At 40.0% G+C, this 24,037-nt stretch overlaps 2 long non-coding RNA genes across 2 annotated transcripts in view; one reads left to right on the forward strand and one right to left on the reverse strand.

Annotated features, from left to right (window-relative positions):
* Positions 1-273: 273 nt before the first annotated feature.
* LOC111251973 (uncharacterized) lies at positions 274-6,589 on the forward strand. The gene is made up of 3 exons (XR_002674054.2): positions 274-591; positions 3,891-4,092; positions 4,236-6,589. It is a non-coding gene; the product is annotated as an uncharacterized LOC111251973 (long non-coding RNA).
* Positions 6,590-6,596: 7 nt separating this feature from the next.
* Positions 6,597-24,037, reverse strand: part of LOC111251974 (uncharacterized) — a 30,657-nt gene continuing 13,216 nt past the window's right edge. The window contains exons 5-10 of the long non-coding RNA XR_002674056.2: positions 15,371-15,559; positions 14,653-14,729; positions 13,945-14,068; positions 8,974-9,124; positions 8,122-8,299; positions 6,597-7,627 (exon numbers count right to left, since the gene is read on the reverse strand). This is a non-coding gene — a long non-coding RNA (uncharacterized LOC111251974). The remainder of the gene's footprint in view (positions 7,628-8,121; positions 8,300-8,973; positions 9,125-13,944; positions 14,069-14,652; positions 14,730-15,370; positions 15,560-24,037) is intronic.

The following is a 24,037-nucleotide window of genomic DNA, read 5'->3' on the forward strand; positions in this document are numbered from 1 at the left end:
CTGCCTTTATATATAACAACAGAGGACTAAAAGCGACAACAACAGCCGTATAGCAGTGACATTTTGTTTATAGCGGTGACAGCAACAGATAACTCATCCTTGTTGTATCATCCTCTGGCGTGGTTGGCGATATGAAATGTTCAAGAATTCGCGCCGTTCGCTCCGCCTAACTTCGCAACTGACGGACGCGCGACGTTCAAACAAATTGCAGACTACTACTGTATATAGCGCTGTGTATGGCAATGCAGATAGCGTTTGTTGCCGACAGCTGCAGGTGATGACAGCTACGGTCATGGGCTGTGGTTCACATACTGAGCTATGTGTGACTATGGGTGTGTGCGTGTATTTGATAAATCGATTTAAATACTGATTATGCTGATTGAGTGTATTTCGGTCAAGTCAAGCGGGTACTTAAGATGTGAAATATTACGTTCTGTACTACAGTACCGTAGTACAGTAAACAAACAGACATGAAAATTGCCGAGGACCCTCATAATACTCTCTTGCAATGGTGGTTGCTGATGTGGCCGTGACGCTTATGCTGTCTGTCTCTTACTAACAAAATGTTTACGTTCAATACTACTGTCATAGGTAAGCACCACTTGAAACGAGCTTTATGTGGCTTTACGCCCAGCTTCGAACTTCGGCCACCCCCATCAAGTGTTTGTAGGTTTCGCAGACAGGCAAACATGCCACTGCACTATTTCGAAAACCTCCCTAAGGCTTATCAGTAGACCATCCTCGCGACTGCAGTTCTGAAGCAGTTGAGCAACCTTAGCTTACTTAACTAGGCAAGTTAAAAATGAGGGTGTAACCTACTGGCCGATTCAGCAAACGGGTAGCCGGCTTCAACCAGGTCTCGCCGCTCTATTCTGGAACTACTTACGTTACATTGGCAGCACGTAATCTGAGTTGCTACTGCAAAATATGACAATGGCAGTGTTATCTTGTTGAAGTTGGTGTCTAATAAATAAACTTGGCCACAACAATTTCTACACAGTGTTGGCTTGTAGTGGTTTCATAAGTATTTTAACTTGGATCTTTCCCGTAGTTTCGGTACTAAAGAACAAGCGCATGAGACGCTGAATGAGGTGAATCGGAAAAGAGACGACAAGAAACTGGTAATACATCACATAGCAGCTGCTTAATACGCTGATTTATTCGAACGTACCAGGCAACGCTTTTGAATTTGTTTATCCAGTTATATATCCCGTCAGTCCGGTCTGACAGCTTAGGGATTCATTGGAACTGATCGAATATGACATTTATATCGGCTCAACAATTAAAGTCACGTACTTTTAAGTGTCTGTATTTTGTAACATGTCCCATTGTAAAAATCGTAGCCAGATCGCATTCAGCGGACTAAGGGACAATTTAAGGCTCTATTTGTAACGTGAGATAGTCAGCAGAGCAATGCAGATCCTAATGCATATAAAGAACACAAGGTTACGCCTAGCTCTATCTTTGAATACAGCGACAAGGATATATGCATTTATTAGAGATAAGTTGGTTAGCGCTCGAAGTTATTTAGTTAATTTTTTCCGTCGCTCTATATATGTACACATAGCACAAATTAGTCGTTCACCGAAGGTCACCTTTTGCTTGTTAAAAACGTACATTCGGATGGAACCAAAACAATCCTTCACCACTCGAAACACGTTCTAATAAAAAAATATGACCCCGCGCACCGTCTGCGTGCCTAAGCTGTTTTGCCTCGTATAATAGATATCTTGAGTCATGAGGTGCGCGTAACTTAACTTGGATTCGATTGGGATATTTTGGATAAATGGCTGTTAAATCTATCACCATTTATTTTTCGTAGCCATAAGTTGTGAATCAGACAAAAAATGTTGACAAGAGATATCATCCGGATTGTCTCGTTGAGCGCTGCAAGGGCACAACATGGTCTAATAAATTCTCCTCAGAAAGCCATCAACTGCTAACAGCTTCGAAAAAATATTACGAGATGCGCTACCCCAAATCCTTATTATAAGAATATATAGCTTCTGTTAATTAGCAATTAACCGTGATTTTCTATGTAATCAGGAATAACCTCTAATACAACGGTTAAATAATCGCACAAAAAAAGCCTAACAGAACCCACCGTATCGCTGCAATTCGTATTTGAACGTAAAGTTTGTCTCGAAGAAAATTAAAATTTCTTTGTGACTGAGCACTGTTTACTCGTTTATGGCTTTACTTAATGCAATTTAATTAATTGTATAAGAAAAACAAATCCTTCGAAAATAGTGCAATTCGACAAGATGTACTTATTGACCCTCCGCCACTCGGCATGCCTTCTAGAAAATGATTTGATCTTGTATCAATAGCCAATCAGCCCATAAGCATCAGCAGCAAAAAAACTGTGCTGAGTGTTTATATATGAGTTTACAGACACACCAGGAAAACCTGCCCAAAAGAAGTTCAGCTTTACATAAATATCGCCAATTGCCCCTATTCCCTGCAGGTTGAAACATTTGTCATTTGCTTTGAGCAGTGACTTTTCGTTATCGATAGAACTATGTCCATTAAGTATATAGACTAGACCAATATAAATTTCCGGCTTATAAAAAGTGCTTCATGAATAAACTTACCGATTTGTCACTCAATAAAACGCTCCGTTGCTCTGTAATTTTTGCAAAAATAAATACCGATGACAAGCGTCTACATATGTTCAATTCTGTTGCATCGGTACGATCTATTTGTATACGTCTTCGGGTGTGCACTTTGATAGTATCGATAAATATCGGGATGAAATAGGCTCATACGTTCACCTAAACTCATTAGGTTTTTATGTAATATCTACAGGTTAAGCATCATACCGCTTCCCTTTAATGTTAGTTAGACAACGCTCTACAAAAATGAAAGGTTAGTTGAATACATTCCTACCACAGCATCCGCGCATTGCCCTAAAATATATAGTTGGGTCAATGCCTTTGCCGCTCTAATGAGCGTCTCTTCAAAGGGCCCTATATCATTCAAGGCTATCTTTCACAAAGCATCGTGCCAATAGCAGAGAGAAAAGTATGGGAATACTCTGGAGCTGGCCAAACTTGTGGAATCCACTGGCTTACTAAGGATGGCAACAAAATAATCGTGAAAACATCGTCTGCTAGCTCTTCATTTCTGTAAAAGAAATAGAGATGGTTTTGTTTAGGAAGATAGCTTCTCAACAACTTTCCATAATGTCTACTTAATAGAGTTCAACTCCTACACGCGCTAACATATAATCGATATTAGTTAGTATCGATTATGAGTTAATCGATATATAAGTTATTATTACCTTCTGCATAATATCGATAAATCGAATTTTGTATTAAAAAAATGTTCGTATACCCCTGAAGTTTTCAGTGGTGCTAAGAGTTATTTATATATCACAATACAAACACGTGTTTATCGTATAGATTTTTGTAGTAGACAAGTTTCGTGGTAGCTTTCTTCCCCAAACTATGCTTCAGCGGCCGTTCAGTACGCAGAATACCCTATTTATTTTTAGCGGCTTCGGGCGGGTTCAGACCCCCATTTACCCCTCTCTATTCCGCGCATCCGCGACAGATTTTTACTCCCCAGGATTCGCTTATTCGTCATTTCAATTATTCGAACTTCTCTTTCCGATGCTTTTTTTAAAGTAGAATAAATAAATAAGGCGGCTGTCTGTACGTTCACTAGTCTACAGACGACCACGGACGCCAGGTCTATTAATGCGTGTAATTGAATCAAAGATGTACCGGTTATGACGCAGACTTCTCAAAAGCGCGCTTCTCTACGTCGTCAACGGGGCTAGGTTGTATAAACTCTGAATAAACTGAAATTAGAGAAGTAAATTACGACCTGTTAACAATGAGTCCCTAAACGATTTCATATTTGTTTAAGAGGCTCGTATATGTTAGATTTCAGGCAGCTTACGAAGATCTTTTCGTGACTACACTGCGCACTATTTCCTCAAATATGGCCATCTCTTCAAAGGTCTCTCATTTGTATGATCTGGGTAGGCGCAGGAGTATTAGCTCGAAGAACATGTCAAGTTTCAGGGACAGGCCTTGTAGCCTGCTACGGCTCGGACCGAATACGGTGCAACGAAAATTAGAAGTCGTAAGTAACCAAATGCTCGCGATTGTCCACATAATATTTACAATTGAGGATGCTTACTTCGTCGACATAGTAATGGACATCTGTTCAGCTATATAAACACGATTTTACATGTACGAATAAACCAGTATAATTTTCTATTTCAGTTTGTTAAATCACGCGTGTTATGCAAGGCACACTTATGGCTGGAACAACAAGCATATGAGATACTACTTTTTGCCCTACCAGAAAAAAGGCGCAAAATGTCCATACAGCTTGGGTCGATTGGACAGCAAGAAATACAGTAACAGGCAATACTGCTTGTTGCACCGATAATGTTTTCGTTACGATCTACGATAGGCAAGCCCTCAAAGTGTTTACCCCCTATAAACTAGATTATTATGAAAAAAAAAAAATAGAAATTGTAGATTTCCGCTTTCTACCGATTCATGTGGTCCGGCTTGGCTCCTTATTTAGGTTATTTATAACGTTAGCAAAGGTCTGACGTTTCTCTCGGTCTATCCTAGTCATTATCCCCGATGTCTGCTTGTAGAGTGTTTCCTTACATGTAATGAAAAACGCTGAAATGTAGGTGTTTCAGCATTACAGACGGGGCACATGGCCGTAAAAGCTGCGCTTTGCTAGCTAGCGGATACGCCAACAGGAACGGGGAATCTGTCACGCCGTTATGGGCATTAGACCACCCTGTACGTAGACTATCGCCACAGAGCCCAGCAAATAAGCCCGTCTGAGAAAGCCACAAAGATAAGGGCTAAAAGGAGCCCCCCATCCATAAGAACGACATCATTCGTTCGGTAGCGTCAACATTGCTCCGGGGCTTCTCACTCTTCAAACTGATGTTGAAGGAAAGTTAGCTTAGTTTAATGCCATGACGAGCCAACAGGAAGCAGTGCGAAGATGTGATAGCCCATTTGTAACGAAGAATAGAATCGTTGCTATGCCAATGGTCAAGAAAATTATCTGCAGAAAACCACTGATATATTAAAAGAAATACGTGTGTAATGAAGAAAGCACACTACATAGTGATTACTATTAACAAGATTCTGTTTTGCTTAAAAACCCTGCTAGCTCTATCAGTGGCTCGGCAGATTTCAAAATTATACATTTCTAGCGTAGTTTGACTGTAGCAGAAGCAAAAGTCTGCAGAAAAAATAAATCTTTCTTCATATATGTTTTGGTCCAAGAGTGTTAGAATCTTTCAGTAGCTCGGTAAAGGTTAGGGGAATGAACAAAAAATATCGTTGCAAAGAATCGTATTTTCCTGTGTCCCATCCATTTCGTATGCATTCATTTTACAGTACCCTATGCATATGTCTTCGTATGTACTAATCACTTAGCAATCACAAAATTGCTTAGAAACACTGCTAGTAAAGCCCCAGAGAATGGTTAAATTAATAGAACCACAATATAAATAACGGTACATTTTTTTACATAGAACATATTCGACAAGCTCGACAAGGAAATTTTTGTACCATATTCTAACGTTTTGTAGAATTTTGTAATCAATTTTGTTGTTCTGATGATTGCGACCGATGCTACATCGACAAGAAACGCTGAAACGGCGCGTATAAGCCACCAATTCTATATTGTATCTATGTGCAAAGGCTAAACACTGACCAATTCAATCTTTCTACACATATTTGTAGTACGCGATATAAACGAATTACATCACTCGAGACGTCACTTAATCCGCCAGACAGAGCACATAACCACTGCTCTGTTTTTGTCGAATCAGTTTTGGCCATCAAGTTAGCCCTAGATAAAGAAATAAAGATACCTTGCATAGATCTAACGTAAATATATATTTTTATTACAAAACACAATGGTCAAATGTTCTAGATAGACCGTGAAACACACTAGCGGGAGTTATCGAACGGATCTTTATATTTATTCAACTAAACACCTATTTGTTTTCTGCACTCGGACAGAATAAGGAATGCAAATGCAGGCCGAATCCGTTATTTGTTCATTGTCGTTCTCTCGCTCCCTTTACGCGTCCTAGGAAACATAAAAGGGCTTACTTGGAGTAGCATAGTAAAATTGTTCAACTGAGGCGCATACAGCGGGTACAAAGAATGCCTTAGTTAAGATTTTACTTTGAACTATCATTTGGGAAATTTTACGGCATCCAAGTTCTCCCTCTGTTGTTTCGTTCTTGTTCTTTGTGCCTGTTTACCAGGAAGAATGAATAACACCTCTTCGGGAGTAAATAAACGCGAGTTCCGTAAAAAAAGGTCGAATGTGTGATGTTTTAAGAACTATTGGTTTTCAGACGATGCTCACTACGACGAAGTACGCAAGTTGAAAACCTACATTGGACACAAGAACGGTTATTACTGATCAAGTCTTCCGATGTTTACAAAGTAGCCCCAAGCAGACATAATCTACTACGGTTATATATCCTCGTTGTACAATTTTAGTGGTTTTCGTAACGTACCAAAGCTGAACAGAATTTTCATATTTATTATAAACAAGCTACGTATGTGCATATAAAAAATTTTACGTGAAAGGAAAATGAATAAAGGTTTGAAAAATTTAATTATCACTATTATTTGTGCGAGCGCTTGCGCCGTGTATTTAGCAAATTCGAGATCCCTAAAAGATTTTGTTGACGATGCCCCCATGTGAGAGCATGCGATACACTTTTTTTTTTTGTACTCGCAAGAAACTATACTCAAAAGATGCTATTTTCTACTATCGCCAGAACCGTCAATCTTCTTAAGCAACTTAATTTTCAAATGAACGTTCGGCTAATTTGTGGTTAACTAGTAGTTTTGATAATTCACTATCTTGTTTGTACAATTAAGGAAAACAGCGTTTTTGATCTTCATTATGTTGCTTTGCAGCAAAGGTGCATTGTTTCGCTCGATGAGAAAAGTAAGGTACACATACTTCGTTAAATCTAGCCCCTTGATGCTCAGGGAATTCAAATGATCAAACACTGTAGATACAGAATTAGCTACCTAAAATTTAGCTTATTATTGAGAAAACTGTAAACATGACGTTTTAGTGACTCAGTCAACAAAAAATACCATCCTTTACAACTTCAACCAGTAGCAAAGGCAAATTCAATTAGTTTTTTTTTTAGCTAAAATAGATATCGACGGTTATTCATCTTCAGCTGGCCACTCAAAAAAGAAAGAACAACAAATTCGACCACGTAACGATAGATTTTCAGATGAAACCCCACGTCTGAAACTGCTACAGTGTCTAAAAATACAGTTTCTTGTTGCGTTGCGTTTAATAAACGGTTTTAGAAAGTAGAGCGGATCAGGGTGTCGATAACGTCTGCCGATGCAACGTTTTCTACTGAACATGGGATTCGGTGCCCAAGTGCGTCTCGTCGCCCGCACTGTTTTCGTAAGGAATTGGTTTGGGTAGCGTTGCTGGATTCCTTTCCAAACTCAGATGCCTACAGCCGGACCCACATTGCACACTATGAACAAGCCTCGTGATTGGGCTGGAGTTCCTGTCGCTAGATCATTGCATCCGAACAGATTCATGACGAAAACTCCGTCCAGTGGCAGGTCGTAATAGCCTGTAGGTCGTAATGCAGGAACGGTAGCTATTGATAAATTAAAATGCCGTCTGCACATTAACCGTAACGCACACACGTAATAGAATTGAATTGTATTATCAAGCGTAGCAAATGGAAGCTACCTTTAATCTCGATCACATTCTACTAAGATAAATAAGTAAAATCTTTTGATCAATATTTTCATAAACTTGGTTTCAGTAAGGCGCTATGGCTATTCAGCCGTTCGGCACATTGAAGATCAAATCAAAAGTGATATTTTCTACAGCCAAAGATATCTTCGCTGTTTTTGTATGAATTTGTTTCAGGAGCGCCAGATTGAGATGAATGTCATGTCTCACTCTATGATGAATGGTCTAAATTTCAATTACAACTGGGACAGTATGTGTAATTTTTTTGCGTGCCTCCGATCGGAAGAAAACCAGGGATTGCTCCCTCAGGTCTTGTCCGCGAGGCACACTTTTTAAACATAAAAAATAATATATATATATACATACATAAAAACGTTATCCTCTGCTTAGTAGCATAGTGATGACATGCCGTGTTAACTGAGACTGCGTAACCGATTTCTACACTTTCTTAGAAAATGCTGCGTCATATGCTTTTGCCAGCGAGAAGGTCTGTTGTTCTGATCATTTGGAGAATCCGACATCGTTTAGAGCCCTTCGGCACATTCTAAAATAGTTAGACAGGATTGAAAATTTAGACGGATCAGAAAACATAGGGTAGTGCCTGTCCCTCCTTACGTTGTTGAGGTGCCTATTATAGTTAGTTTCGATTATGTCGGTTAGCGATATCAGTGCCATCCATACATGACAAACAGAAGTAGATAAAGAAGCTATACAGGCGTAGGTATATGGTGCAACGTTACCATCCAGCGTAATTAGCAAAACCTTTCAAAAATCATCCGTAACTTGCTATCTGTTATTAACTCAACGAGTATATATATAGATATATATATTACGTTTCGATGAAATTCTTCTTCTAAAAAAGGCACTTCTTAAAGTAAGACGAGAAATTTCTTAATGTGTCATACTCTATACATTATAAACAATTAAATCGATAAGCTAGATAGGAAAGTGCCCATAAGTACCTTCACTGCACTTCCTTTATAATCGAAGATTTACTGTGCACCCATTAATTGTGCACGATTTGTTTTATATTTTTACATCATAATCAACGATTTTTTTTACCTTATCAGACAGGCGATAACTTCAATCATACACAAATTTTCTGTACTCAGACATTTATAGTATTGTATTATTATGCGTATTTCTAAATCGTGTAGACTTTTCTCTTACAAATCCTCACACCTTAGTAACGACATGGTCGAAAATAGGTTAATTTACCTTAGCGTTTGTGCCGTGTGCGTGCGTCCAGCCAAATTGGAACTGGAAAGCTTCCTGTTTTAGATTCCCGACGCTACCTTGTGGCCATCATGTCTCCATTAATGTCGTAACCATCATACACGCAAGCAAACGTCCCAAGTAGTGCCTATCTCTGAATTCAATTGAACGGTGACAGAGAGGCAATATTTCTTTAGAATGATTCGTTGCATTCTTGACTTTTCGCCATTTTTATACATCTTTTAGCATTTTTTTTAAAAATCTAATTCTATTGTAGATGTACTGGTTTGCCTTGTAAAAATCCTTTGCGGATTCTTGACACACCGCATAGGGACAGGAAGCAGGGAAGGATTGGCTCGAAGACATAGGACAACAAGTGATCATAGTCTAAAGGCTAGCATTTTCCCCTAGCATTCTCTATGATTCACGTTCCATTTGAAAATGGCTTTCAAACAATCCCAGTAACGTAATATGAACACATCTCGTAGAATGAGAGACATAGTGTAAAAAAAAAGTTACCGTATGTATATGAAACATATTTGTAAATATGTGTCATCCGTAACCGAAACTCACGAAGCTCCCATAGTTGCTTTCAACTCGTAAGAAGCCTCTCCTTTCTTTATATGCCACATTATGGAGTATTTGGTAACAAGTCAATAGGTGACGTGGACGTTTAACCTGACATCAAAAGTGCGTAACTTTCCAAAATTCATCTCGTAGTAAAACTATTACTGACTGCTTTGAGAAAGACTGGGCTTTACCCGAGATATTCTCTCATTAATTCTCCAGAAAAGTAATGAACATGTTTCGTAGGCTAAATTATGGACGACTGCAATGATATGCAATCTACTCTGATAGATGATGACACGCACTGCAGAGCCGAGGTTAAGTTGATTCCGCTTAGAAATGATTTAATATGTTTTTCAATGACAGGCCCGTTTTTATAAAAAAAAAAAAAAAAATGTATTTCAGCGTTGGTAGAAGAAAATAATAAATATATTATTTGACAAAATATTTATACTAAAGAAAGTTGAACTTTTCCGAAAACTTAGCTGATATAGGAACATCATCAGTTACGATACGACAATACGCAAGCTTCATTTTGCACATTACCTTAAATGCAGCAAAAAGGTAGCAGAAAAGGCTGGCAGGCCGAAGTATGAGTCAGGCCGTCGACTAGGCGCACGAAAAAGGGCACTGATAATCTACCAAGGAGTGAGTCAACCTGTGGCACGACATGGCATGGACTGCTGGTTTCTAACTCAGTTAGGTGCTGGGTTCATATTTTTTACGTAAAATACATTCTTTCTGCTGGGTCTTTCTTTTTGACAGTTGTTTTTTTGGTTGTTTATTCAAGCTGCACGTATTCAAAACTACTACGATTTCCGCTTGTACGTATTGTCGCAGCGTAGCACATCATCGTATTCGTATTATCTTTATGGGTATTGTTATTAGTATTATAGGACTGACGACTATATATGTTCTCTATAATCGTCATTCCGTGCATAATTTCAATGTTCGTTATCTAGCACTACGTTTATCTGTTTATTACTATTCGACGACCCTATTCGTATGTGTACTTGTTTCTCACGCAGCAACTTGTCTTGTTCATTGTTTCGGTTCCTTTCCGGACGAAACATTCGCTTCGGCCGCACTCGTTCCCTGTCCTGTGTCTTGCGCGCATCCTAAGGCTGTGATTTGCTCTTCATCCTGCTTCTAATAATTGTACGTCTGCATCGGCACACGCCAATTTCCAGCCACCGAATGGCGGCGCCGACCAGTACGCCGGAAGCAAAAAGAACCGACTGAGCAATATCGTAATGCTTGGATTTGGTTTAAAATCGTAACGCCAGCTCATTTGAAGCCATCACTAACGCCCATCACCGGAAGTGCTCCACCGTCAGAGGAACTCGGCTCGACCGATTTCGAGCCGGAGCAACAGCAGCGGCAAATGAGGGGCCAAGTATTTTCTGACACCGGTTCGGAGCGTCTACCACGACCGGAGCAAATGGCCGCAGTGAGTGAGTGAGCTTTACTTGCTGGCTTGTTTCGTTGGCGTATTACGGCCGCTTCAATACGAACGATAGCGGCTTCTAATAATAGCAGTTCATCAGACCCAATTCCACTCATTGCAAACCAGGAAGAGCAACGCTGTTTACCAAAACAATACAAACGGTAACGCTGACAACAACAGCAGCAGCAGCAGCAGCAGCAGCAGATGCAAAACCAACAACATAGCTCCGACCCCCCTAACATTAAGCTGAGTCTGCACTCTCGCTACTTTTTGCCTCGGGGCACTGCATTCAACGTTTAAGCACTATCCACAGCGTAAAAATAGCTATAGATTTATTACTATCATTGTTGTTAAAATGCCTTCTAAGTGGAGTGTTGCAACCGCGGAAATTCAAATATGTCAAAAATTATGGTAAGTATTGACTATAACTGGTATCGTTGGTAAATTGTGAAATGAATTAGTTCGTAATTTAGCTAAAGTAACGATGATAATATACAATAGTGCCTGAACGTGTTTACTATGTTCGGCCATTGACAAGTGATTTTGATCGCTTGTCGACCTAACGAACTTAGAGCATTTACATGGTACGGGCGAGCTCTGAATTCAGATTCGCAAGGAGGCACGCGGGTGAAAAGGTTGACATTTTTATTTGTAGTTAGCGACAGTTCAAGGACATAGGCTTATATAATAGTAAGGAACATATGGTAAGTTCAGCGAGGTGTCAGAATTACTCTGAATATACACGACCATGCAGAAAAACTCACGTAATTGCAGTAAACTTTCGGCTAAAAGAATATAGAAATTAAACAGCAGCAGGTGCTGAGAAATTCACTGGAAAGGAACATCGGTTTTTGTAAGCTTTTGTCCTTGCTTGCCGTTACCTGATTTAGGTGGCCACCCGGTCCGTCTCGTCTCAAGTGGGGGCAAGAGGAGAGGGATAACATATACGCTACTTGCAAAACGGCAAGGAACGCCCATTCGTTTCAATGTACAACGGGCGGACGGACGCAGCGTGTGGGAGAGAATAAGGTGAATCTTTCACCTCTCGGTGGAGGGGGACGAGTAATCGAAGAACTCAATCTTCGACTACTATTTTTACATTAAGGGCCGTGTCCAGCGCTGTTAAACGGGAGAAGAGCATGCTGGCGCTGAAAGTTAGGGACGTTACACATCGCTATACATTTCACTAATGGTAGTACTAGTATAATGTATCTCCTTTAGGAATACAACTCCCTACTTTCTCTGTTCGTTTCTGCACTGCCGTTATTACATTATGTTTACATAGGTAAAACATTTTAAAAAAAAAACATTTTTTTAAAAAAAAAAACTGTAAAAACATTTTTTACACGTCGCACGCCACGTGTTAACGTAGACGTAGTTTCGGTGGGAGTATAATATAACTTTGTTATTTTAGTTTAAGTGCGACTAGACATACGTATTGATTCGGAGCCGGGAAAAAATCGCAGATGTTTCACAGAAATACATGAATCACAATTCTTCTTGTACACTTCATTATTATTATTACTAATGTGTAATGATAATGTATATGAAGAAAAGTCTTAAGAAACAATTAGCTTTCTCCGGTAGCAGTTTCGAAATCCTTGTTACTGGTTCCGTCTGTATCGCGAATTATTTCCGTAACGCCCTCTGTCTTCTGGATCTCGATGGGTGGGTTTACCGTTTCGTGGCCTACCACGTCGCAGCGTCGTGAGTCTACCAAACTATCGACGAAATGAAAGGCGGTTCCGTGCGACGAGCTCTTAAGAAGTTGACGTTCCTATTCAAGTAACCGACAGATCTTGCTATAGCTGCTGCGTAACCAATCGCTCTGCATTTCCATTGCTTGTGGCGAGAGCGAGAGAGCGAGAGAGAGAGAGAGAGAGGTCCTTCATAAAACGAAGGAATCGCGTATCAGGCGACATCCTCTACTTGATAGATTCTACAACAAGGTATTATAGAGGAACACCTCTCGCACCTACTTCGACGTTGAATAATTGCTATTTTGAAAAATACTACAGGTACATTGTCCAAAATAACTCTAATAATATTAAAATCTTAAAGTGTCCTGCCAAGGAAATGAACACGGAGTAATAACGGTAACTAAATTACGGTGGTGACAGTTCCATTAAGTATACCTATGCAAACATATGATAGAGAACAACGAGTTCATTTGCAGTCTCCTACGTATGACCAAACATTGTTGTAATAGTAGCGACAAAAGTCGAGTGATTACGAAATAAGTTAGTGGTTAAGTGTAAGTATAAAATTCAGTTACTGATTTGGATTATATCATTTGAATCTTAAACATAAAAATGCTCTGTTTTGACAATACAAAGCTTTTACAAAATAAGCTAGTACAAAATCCTAGCAGGTAACGGTGATAAATGCTTTTGCACAAAGGGCATTTTATAGTTGATGAAATAGTTAGATTTTACGATAAGTTGTGCATATGTACTTCCACAGAATCTTCATGTAAAAATCAGTCGCAGTTACAAACAACACGGTTTCAACAATAAGTATATCTCATATTGTTGGTCATTCTTGTTTGTCCAGCATAACACCGTTTAGATCGTTAGTTGATATGCCGCCTTTGTCAGTTACTCGGTAAAATTTTAAAGCTTTTTCTATGTATACTGCCTCGTTTTAGTAAAGTATTAATTCACTACTAAGTTGGCTAGAGCTTTTTTTTTTTAGTAACTTAGAATTATCCTAATTGTAAATTGTATCTGTAAAGGTGAATGGTTCACAAGCTGAATGTAGGCAAGGTAAAGTCTAAGTTGAAAGACACGTGCTCCAATCTTTGCCGACCACAAATACGAAACATAAATTGCACATGTCATTCTACGTAAAAACTAAGAAACACAGCTGTTCCGTAAGGATCCTAAATACATTATGATACTGGACAAATCAAGTATGAAAGGTCTAAGCGTAAAAATAAAAAAAACTTAATTCGTTTTTACCATTGGTGTAAACAGCTGGGGAGTTCTGATGTTCTCGTATCCAGTGCAGAGAGGTATCTAGCCAGCAAAAACTTCCTGATGAAACACGTGCCTTGCCGATGTAGCGACGAGGCCCGATGCCATACTAGTTTTTCGGATAAAAAAGACAAAGCTGCTCCATTAGTGAATCGTATTGCCCCAATTGCAAGTGGCACAAAGTGGGGTGCTAACGATCATCGGTAGAACAATTGGTGTAGCCTTCTCTCAGGATTATAACATAAATCAAGTAACCACAGATGTGGAAGGAAGCGCAAGTATTTAAAAGCAAAACTTATTTCCACTACTATGGACTGAATAAACGAATCACAGAGCCACATACATATTAGCCTGTCTGAAGCTATCTAGCCGGTCGAAAAATTTTGATAATTTTTTAATTGCGCGCCACTAGCTGACGAAGTTTGGTAAACATATACAATATATATATATAATTAATAATATAATAATAACAAGACTATAGGCTGGTTGAGTTCTATTAGAAAATATTAAGTTTATAAGTAAATATATCGATTACTACTAAAAATCAACGCTAAGTTGAAGGTGCTGATGGAATTTATTGAAAATAGGTAACAGTGCTGAGTAATAAGGCCTTCAATAGAGCATTAATGCATTAGGGGGATATTTTTTTCAGAACGAAAGTTTGGAAGTTGAAGATGTTCAGTTCATAGTAACTTATGAGCAAAACTGAGCATGGACGGTCCGCAGTCTCTCAACTCAATATCGGGTTCCTCCAAGCGCGTGTGAAGAAACTGTAACGAAAATATTGAAGATAAAACAGAAAAAATACAGCGGATTCCTACGTGCACGGCAATGGAATCACATGTGGCGTGCTTTAGGGATAATTTGTTTTTATTACTGGCGAAAAATTCACGCGAAACATAAAAATAGAGTGTGTCACCACAGACATGATACTGACTGATATCCTATGTAGTTTCAAAGCGACCTGGGCATTCCGCCCCACTGAATAGCATCAACCGCTCAAACACGTCCTACAGTTTGTTAGACTACGACTTTACGCCTATCGCTGCGATAGAAAAAATATAAGCTACGTTCCTGTTACTAGACTGGGTTGTTTCCTGGCCATTGTCCTGACTCATTCCTGGCTATATCGCAAAGCATAGAAATCTCGAAAATGGTAAATGTCAACTGAAGGCACAAGGGGAAGCAAAATGCACCATTAAAAAAACGCATCATTGACACTTTCAACTGTGCCAACGTTATTTCAAGAGCTACCGCAAGATAACAGACACGCTAATGATGACGTGCAGTCTCGCCCAAACCTCAATCTATGCCGTCTGTAATGAGAATGAACATAGAGAAAGAAGAGGGATGGTTCATGTCATCTCTAATATCTATATAAGTACCGAATGGTCCTATTACACGTTCTTACCGAATATTACGGGGCAGCGGGGGAGTCGGAGGTTTTTTCCTTGTATATAACTTTCTCAATCCAGCTTAATAGAATCCTTAAGGACTAAGGATGTCGCAATGCGCTAACTTCCGTGGCACGGATGAAGCAGGTTCATAGCGTTAAAGTACTTCTGCAGGAAGTACGACAACACGGAGTCCGTAGCCGTTCCTTAAGAACGAAAAAAGACGATGCAAATGATGAAATTCGTAAGAGTCTTGAAGCAATTAATGCTACGTCGAGATTGCCCTCTAGGTATGTCTTAACTTCTAGAGGTAAGGTGACCATGCACTTTTGGACAGTGTCAATAATGAGGTCACATTTACTGTAATTCGTATCGAAAATAGCTCCAAACCCCAATTAAGTGAAGATCTACGATTGGACTACTGTTTCAAGAACATAGGCAATATCTACAAATGTTTTATATTTGCCCTGTGCCGAAAGCTTGGTCACGAAAGATATCAGAACGCTAAAAAGCAGTCTCCATCCATAGTGTGCTTAATTTCCAGTTAACTAAAAGGACCTCTGATACATCTAGTTTCAGGTTAATTTAAACGCTGTCGGTTAGACGTACGATATTGCTGCCAAAGTAGTCGAGAAAGTTGATAAATCGGATACCTGCATGTTTTGACTATTCGAATAGGCGGCTGGACATGTCAAAACGGGCAGTTGGCCAGCCTGAATAGATCACAACATGAAACGTATAAGTTGGTCTAACATGTCGTCCAATAAAACAAGGCCACATCGTGCGACTAGTCAAAATTGACCTGTCTCGGTTCTAAAACGCTTAGGTCAGATTCGCCTTTCGGATTATGGGATACATAAGGACGCTGCTGGCCTAATCCAGGGTGCGACTTGGACGACTGGCTTTGTTTACGCTTGTCCTGTTGCATGTAGCAACCGAACATTACCAAGTCATCTCTTCGCTTAATCGCATAATTTCTTACCGACATCCCAACGCAAAACATCACACAACAGATGTTGGCTAGCGCGTTACTTGAATGCTCTATTGGCCACAGTGAGAAACCATTATTACGGTCGCAATCTATGCCAACTTAGAAGGCACCCCGCTGCGAATATGGACGAGGCGAACGCTACTGAAGATGAAAATTCTGAATAAAAGAATGGTATTGAAGAACATGGCCGAAGCATGTCTTCGTATTTTTGAAGACTATTCGAAATTCATTCTCAGATAATTGATCATCTTCTTATATGGATTTTCTCAAGAAAACCGTTGAAGACAACAAATCAAGTGGACGATGATAATCAGCTTCATTTGTAATGCCACTTTCCATGATGAGATGATCTTCGTAATTATATTGTAAAGTGACTTCGTTAGATCAGCTAGAAAATTTTTCACGTGCCCTATTATATTGGTTATTTTTAATGGAGCGCCAAAAGTCATCATTGCTTTATTGTTTGCATACTGTTTCATTCAAAATCCGCTGGTATCATAGAATCGAGCGTGTTACAGAAGTAGTCAACTGGCCCATTAGTGTTTGTGACCTTGTAATCAATACAGACGTAAGCCAGATATTTAGCCGTACGAGATGATCTGCAAGACCATTGTAATAAACGCCGTTAATTACGTGACAGTGGTGTGACCTTTCGTATGTTATCTGCAACTAGTTGTAGAGTGATCGCGGGAGATGTCGGAAGTTGTGCGTACGGCACGTCGCCTGTACTTTCCGAGGCCGGGCAAATTATCCGACCCAGCTTTTGTAGTGCTCCTTCTATCTGATCCAACGCTTTTGGAGTTTGTTCAGCGTTGCAGGGTCGTTCCTTTTTTATTCGGCGGGAAATTACAATTTTTATTGCAGTGCACAGAATACACTGACATGCCGTAACTTGGATTGGTGAAGCGGTTCCATGTGTAACGGTAATCATGTGTACAGACTGCACGCTAAATTGAGAGTAAGATAATTGACAGAACAAAAAACATAATGTGTGTTTGTTTTATTGATGCATTATGTAGCTCGCTTCCAAAGCTTCTGCTGAAGCTGTGCTCAGATATAGTTGTGTCTGCTTGACGGACTCAAATCTAGTGCAGTTGTGTTCTACCAGGGAGCCTGATCCAGGTAGCCGGTGTCGCAAAAGCCTGAATGGCTCTACTAAACCTACGGTGACATGGCCTCTTGAAATGATCTTATGAAATGCACAGTAGACAGACCTAAGCCCGAACAACAGGCTTTTTTTTTTTGAGTGCGCAAGTACGACCCTTCTTCATTTAGAGGAGAGGGGCAAAACGGATATCAGCGTGTTAGACTCCTAATTTTAATCGCCACCATCGTTGGTGTTGTCGTCCCAGCCTATTAGACATGCCACGGCAGTTGCCGTTGGCCTTGGCAGACGAAGGCATCAACGAATGAAAGGCAGACGACACCGTTATGAAGAGAGTTAGAGCCAATATATGCGTGTGAAAAACATGCGGACATCGGAGTATGTCCGTCAAATATAATGATGATCGGCTCTGTTAATATATTGCAAATTTATATACAAGTAAATACATCTACAGTGTACCTTTTTTTTTAATATCGTTTTCTATTAACAAAAGCTGCCACCTTAGGCCATACGAGTAAGAATATAGCGTGCTCGGTTGTCCGTGATAGAACACATGTGTATAGACAACTGGCAAGCAACAGAATTACCTTTTCGCTTCGGTATCATACCGTTTCCACCGCAAAATGGTAGGCTCAAGTTAGAAATATCGGCAGTTCAGGCCGAAGCTAAGAACAGTTCGATCATTTTGGTTTTCAGTAATCATTACGAAAGCACTGTACCAAACGGCCCTTGTAGTCGTGATAATTATCTGCAAAAAGTAAATTTTTTGGGAGGATAGGTAGATGGACGTAAATGGAAACAAAGGACAGATTCGATAACTTGAAACCTTTAGCTAGCTTGACCTCCTTAAATGGCCATAACGTTACCATAAAGGCTAAACCATGGTTACTCGTTCGTCGCTTTAAATTTATCTCTCTGAACTCGCCATCAGAACTACAATTTAAACCGGGACTCGAATTGTTCTGCTCATTTACATATCCGGAGCCCCGGCAGTACACAGGGCTTCGCAATGGTGTTTGGGAATGGATCCCCAGTTCTCGCTGCATGCCTACAGAGGCTCTTGACTGCGGGTACTCAAGAGCTGTCTGCCTGTTCCACGAAACGATCGAAAATGTTCTGAGCTATTGGTCTTTTAAATGACTGTAAAACCATTTGTAAATTATTTCGCATTGCTTAGTAATGTCGTTTGTGTTGTTGACTAACGACATAGGTTATTGCGGATTAACATCCACATGCACGTTGCGTGATGCCGTGCGCGACTTCAATGAAAGAAGGCACCGAAAATATGCTCAACGGACTCGTGGTATTATGGTAAATGACCGCCCTTAAAAATTTCCATATTCAGCGACGCACAGGTTTACCCTCGAGAAGCAAAACCGTTAAAACTCTGCTGTATGGCCGTGTTTCAACTTCAAGAGAATATGAGACACACTTATGAAAGCGGAGATGATTTTTTATTATCTAATCTCATGTGGTCACATAAAATAGCCTACCGCGCTCGTCTACTGAAGCCTCAAAAATAAACCATTAACGGCCAGACAAGTCTTCAGGAGCTGCCAAAAGGTTCCTTTGTTTAGACTAATCTAAATAGGGCCACTGTATTCAAACAGGCGATGATGTGAGTACGATTAGACGCGCTTCTGTGTGTGATTTGCTATCTCGCTTTGAATGTTTTTATTGAAAGATCACACAAAAAATATACTTTGATTTGGTGACTGTTATTATTGCCTTTTTTTTTAGTAACAAAAATCTGTTAGCATAAATTACTCCGCGGTTAAGGTTGTTACTATTAGCGAAGGTCAATAGACAAATAGAAACAGTTATAAGCCGCGACGCCGTTATTTAAAAAAACGCGGTAAATTTTCCCCTTTAAGTACGTGGCTTACTTTTCGATGAACAAACATATCGCTATAGAACAGAGACGTGTGTCATTTAATTTTACTTTCTTATAATTCTCAAAGCATGTGCGTAATTACGCGCATGCTTTGAGACGCTTGTAAGAACATTAATTCAGAATAGTTTTTTTTCTTTTAAAAATGGACAATTCTAGCAAGATGCATAAAGCTACAACAGCACTTGGGCAATGATGACTTGATGATAAGTACTTCGGGGGCTCGAATAAAAATTTACAAACGTTCATACTGTTGAAGGGTTTTTCTGTTATTTCAATAGGCACTTTAATCTGTACCAGGATGTTTTTTTTTCTTTTTTCGTCATCCAGAGTTGCGCTATCACTTAAGATGTTTAACAAATCTGAAGTTCCTTTGCAGGATATTAAAGAAAATTTTTACTCAACTGTAACACTTCTCCCGGCATACAAGAAGCGGCGAAGCCGAATGGTATACCTTTTCACGAAACCCTCGGGCTTGAAAACCTGTGGAAATTCTGACAAACGAATTAATCTCAACGTCCAATTGACTTCGATAAAAGTTGCTTACTAAGTGAAAAGGTGCCGTGTTAGCACATTTTGCGATGGTCTGTCTTCGTTTGTTTGAACGTTACTATACTGGTTCAGTAAATCAATGGCGTTCCCCATCTACAATAAAGCGTTATGACGGCTGAAGAAAAACAATCTGGCTATCTTGCGATGTTGCATTTCCTTGTGATTGACTAACTATAATATTGCTGTCAATAAGACGATAACTTTCTTCATTTTACAAGCATTTTCTCTAGATCTTTAACATAGATCATAGTTCCTTTGAAGCTCACTCCAGTGCTGTTTTTCAGCTTAAATTAAGTGCCGAAGCCTTGCTCGAATTCACAATTGCAAGCTGCTACTTTATGTCATATATATCTATATCTATAAGACGTATAGTTAGCGTTCGTGCGAAAGGCGTAATTGTTAAATATCGAACCTAGGATTCGATATTCTGTTCCTATTCCCAAAGATGGGCATTTCTTCATCTCTGGGAAAGGATTTTCGAAGCTGAAGTTAAAATTGCCCGTTCTGAACCCTAGACCTATATATACTTTCGGACTTGCATGTGCGGCTTTGTATGTACATATCTATTTTCGAAGCGGCTATTGAGGGGCTGGATTATAAAACACCAGGTATACGAAGATAACATAGATCACTGTGTAAAAATTAGGAGCCATGCAAATTGTTTAATATAGAAAGCCATAAGCTGTTATTCTACGACCGAATTGAATACACTTGTCCGTTTCTCCGTCTGCGTAATGACGGCGCCTATTCGTTGCAATGGCTATGATACGTTATCTGGTTGTCATGCGTCCCGTAAGAATGTCATAAACGCCACCCAAACCATTACACACACGGAATATTATAAGTATACTTGGCTGTATAAATTCATTGTTGTACCTAAATGTACATATAATCTACCCGCTTATTAATATATTGTAGCCACTTTTTCGTTAAACAGGTGCAAGACGCATTTCCCTAACGTGGGGCACTGCAGGCATCTCAAGTGCATGACCCATAACCTCTCTCACGCCGTTTTAGATAAAGGAGCTCGCCATTGCATTATATAGAAATGTAGGCAACTGTTTTACCAGACGCTGTCATAGAACACTGTAGTCAATAGGTACCCTCAAACTGCGTGTGTTTTACATATGCCTAAAGCGCCATGTACAGCTTCTTTCCGATATTTGGCCTAGTCGTAAATAAACTTTAGAATCGCTAAAAAGATGATCATTACAACGATCGAAAGAGGCGGCGTAACTATGCATGACGTTAAGTTGGGGTCATTTCCGCGTCGACTTTCCAAACGTAACCTTTAACATTTGGAGGCCAGGGAGTTATCGGTTTAGTGTGTCGAGGTTTTTTTTTTTGTTGATATTCATAAGATTTGCCCCATCTGACTAAAGAAAGGTACTTTTTATATATAGAACTTTTTTCACCTTCTACTATGAAGCTTTATTGGTAACCACAACACGTCATCGTAACGTTATTCATCGATACTGTGTGGTGGCAAGACAAAATGTATGTTTCTACCAGTCGATATATGCCCGAAAAGGATGTGATTATTATCTTTGTCAGTCCACGGACATGGTTCCGAGTATATGTTGATCGCCTTGCCGGCTGTTTATGTAGCTTGCGAAATGGCTAAGTTATATTGCAAGACGGAACTGCGCCTAACTAGGTCACATTACCCCCCATTAATTTGCCGGAGCTGCCGTTTTCCCAAGATTCGCATCTTGCAAACATGGCCAAACATTCATTTCAATTTGCAAAACTCGTCCCGGTCCTATTTGAGGAAACAGCGTGATCTGGATGATTAGCACTGATCTCCAAGTTATTTTTGAGCACTATGCGTATACTGCATGCATATAACATATGGAATTAAAGTGAAATCTATGGCTTTTTTGCAATTAGGGTTGCTTCAATACGATGATTGCAGTAGCTTTATAAACGAGGTCAGATATACCCGTTTGCGCTAGTTTCTATTGCGTAACACGTTGGTGATTTATCAAGAAGCATCTGATTGCTCTGTGTGTTCTAGCGTCTGATCGTACTGATACTTTGCTCTGATAGATAATGATCTCTAAGGAAAACGCATCTAAGACTGTCGAGAAATATCGTGCATACGAGGCACTGCGTTTTGTTTTACTTTTTCTCTAGAGTAGACAACACATTTCTTCGCCGCTGCTTCAGCCCGGCCTACTTATAGCTATTTCGTGCCTAAAAGGCCCTATGACAGTATAATGCACAATTATAGAATACGACCCGGTCTTGCAACATATTATTGTGGCGCAATTACTAGTGTTATTTTGCTTATTCCCTAGTCAGACAACTATCCTTTGGTCCCGGTTGCTATTACGGCGATACTAACTTCGTTATGGGTCTGGCAGTAACGTAAAACGATGTTTTAAGCGGCCGTCTCTCTCTCGTCTAACTCAATTCAATTTCTTTTTTTTTTTATATCTATAACGTGATAAAAAATCGGGAAAAGATTTTTCTTATCATAACAATGAAGCCAGCACACTCTAGTCTGTATGTATAACTCTGGTTTGCGTAGCGCTTGCGAGACAGCAGTTATCAGCTTAAACGCCCTGATTTAACTAAAAATTTTGAGCTAGAAATTTATTTTGAAAATGCTGAAGTACTGAAATATTCATTTTTTATGCTTCACTAAAGTTTTGTTTAACATAAGCCCTAAGAAAATATCGATTGTATACTTTTGTCAGAGCTATCTATTGGTTCCAAAATCGACATAGATTTCTGCTGACAAACTAATAGCTAACTATGTCTATAACGCCCATCAACTAAGTAATCTTCATGGAGATACACAATTTTATATTAAGCACATTTTCGAGATATTGACTATTAAAGAAATATAAATCTCGATGACTATGTACTTCTAAAACGAACTTCAGAAACGATACTCTACTGCTAGTAAAAATATCAGGTGCCCAGAAGACACTAATTAGTCTAACCGGTAGCTTGTTGTTAACTAAAAATTCAGGTTGTTCTATTGGTGACTGGTGGAAAGTATATGACACTGAAAAGGTGTTTGTCAGCTTAATTTTACTGGTGCATCCTATTCGCCAAAGACAAAACGAATCAACGAAGCTGCTAACCAAGCAACAGATCAGTCGTCTTGCATTTTCAGTCGATTCCCACCCGTCTTCTGCCGTGGCTTTTTTTTTTATCATTTCGAAAAAATATAATCTATATCATTCAATTATTGCTCGCTCAACAGTGTAGAGGCGTGCAAAAGTGGGGCATCAGAGGCTTACTGCACTTTCTCTCTCCATTTTGCCCCTGCGCTTAAGATTTTTGCCCTTCTACAACGCGTTCAGTGTACGGCAATTGGATTGAACGATAAGACCATGGTAGGACTTCTTTGTTGTCCATATAGTTGGTATTCTGTGTTCTTCTTCTTTTTCCGGTTGTGACAAGGTACTTGGCTAGATATGAGCATGTATCGTAGGGACTGTGCCTCCCACCGCCTTTTTTCCGGTACGTTGGGCGCGGGGGCGGGGGGGGCTCGTCTCACTGGCTGCAAAAACAAATACAAAAGGGTGGCAACTGCGATTGTCTTTCTGGCGATGGTGAACGCAGTCGTCTGCGGCAAAGTCACCACACTGGATCCGCGCCTTTTTGCCTTCTGAAGGCTGCTCTTCCGATGCAGCAAACCGTGCCCCATTCATTGCCCGTGGTTATGCCGTGCATTGCCAAACGGATACACTACAAGTCCACTGTCTATTTAGCAACGCAAACGATCCGGAAACTATCTTGGTCTGCTTGCTAGCACAAAGGGGCATGAAATCGTATTGTCGGAACCTGCCACTTTTAGAATGTCGGACGCCGCCGCTCCTGGCTAAATCCGTCCGCCCGCAAGCGAATGCCCTAACGCACACTTTAGGCTTACCTATAGTACTTAAATATATAACTGTAATGGAACCGGTTACGTCTTACGTTACATGGGCACACAACGTAGTCGGCCGCTGAAGGCCACACCGTGTCTGATGGCCAGCCGCACGCATTTGGTAGCTTGTTCCGCGGCAGCACCGAGCAGTCGGGTCTCGCCCTTGTCCTACAGACCATAGGACTGCAAGTCCATTCGGGCAGTTATCTTAAAGTTGCGATCGGAGTTTTGGTGACATGTGACTAATTATCTGAGAACC

This window comes from Varroa destructor, unplaced genomic scaffold (genome assembly GCF_002443255.2).
Source record: "Varroa destructor unplaced genomic scaffold, Vdes_3.0 BEIS01000005.1, whole genome shotgun sequence".
In the NCBI taxonomy this organism is placed as follows: domain Eukaryota; kingdom Metazoa; phylum Arthropoda; class Arachnida; order Mesostigmata; family Varroidae; genus Varroa; species Varroa destructor.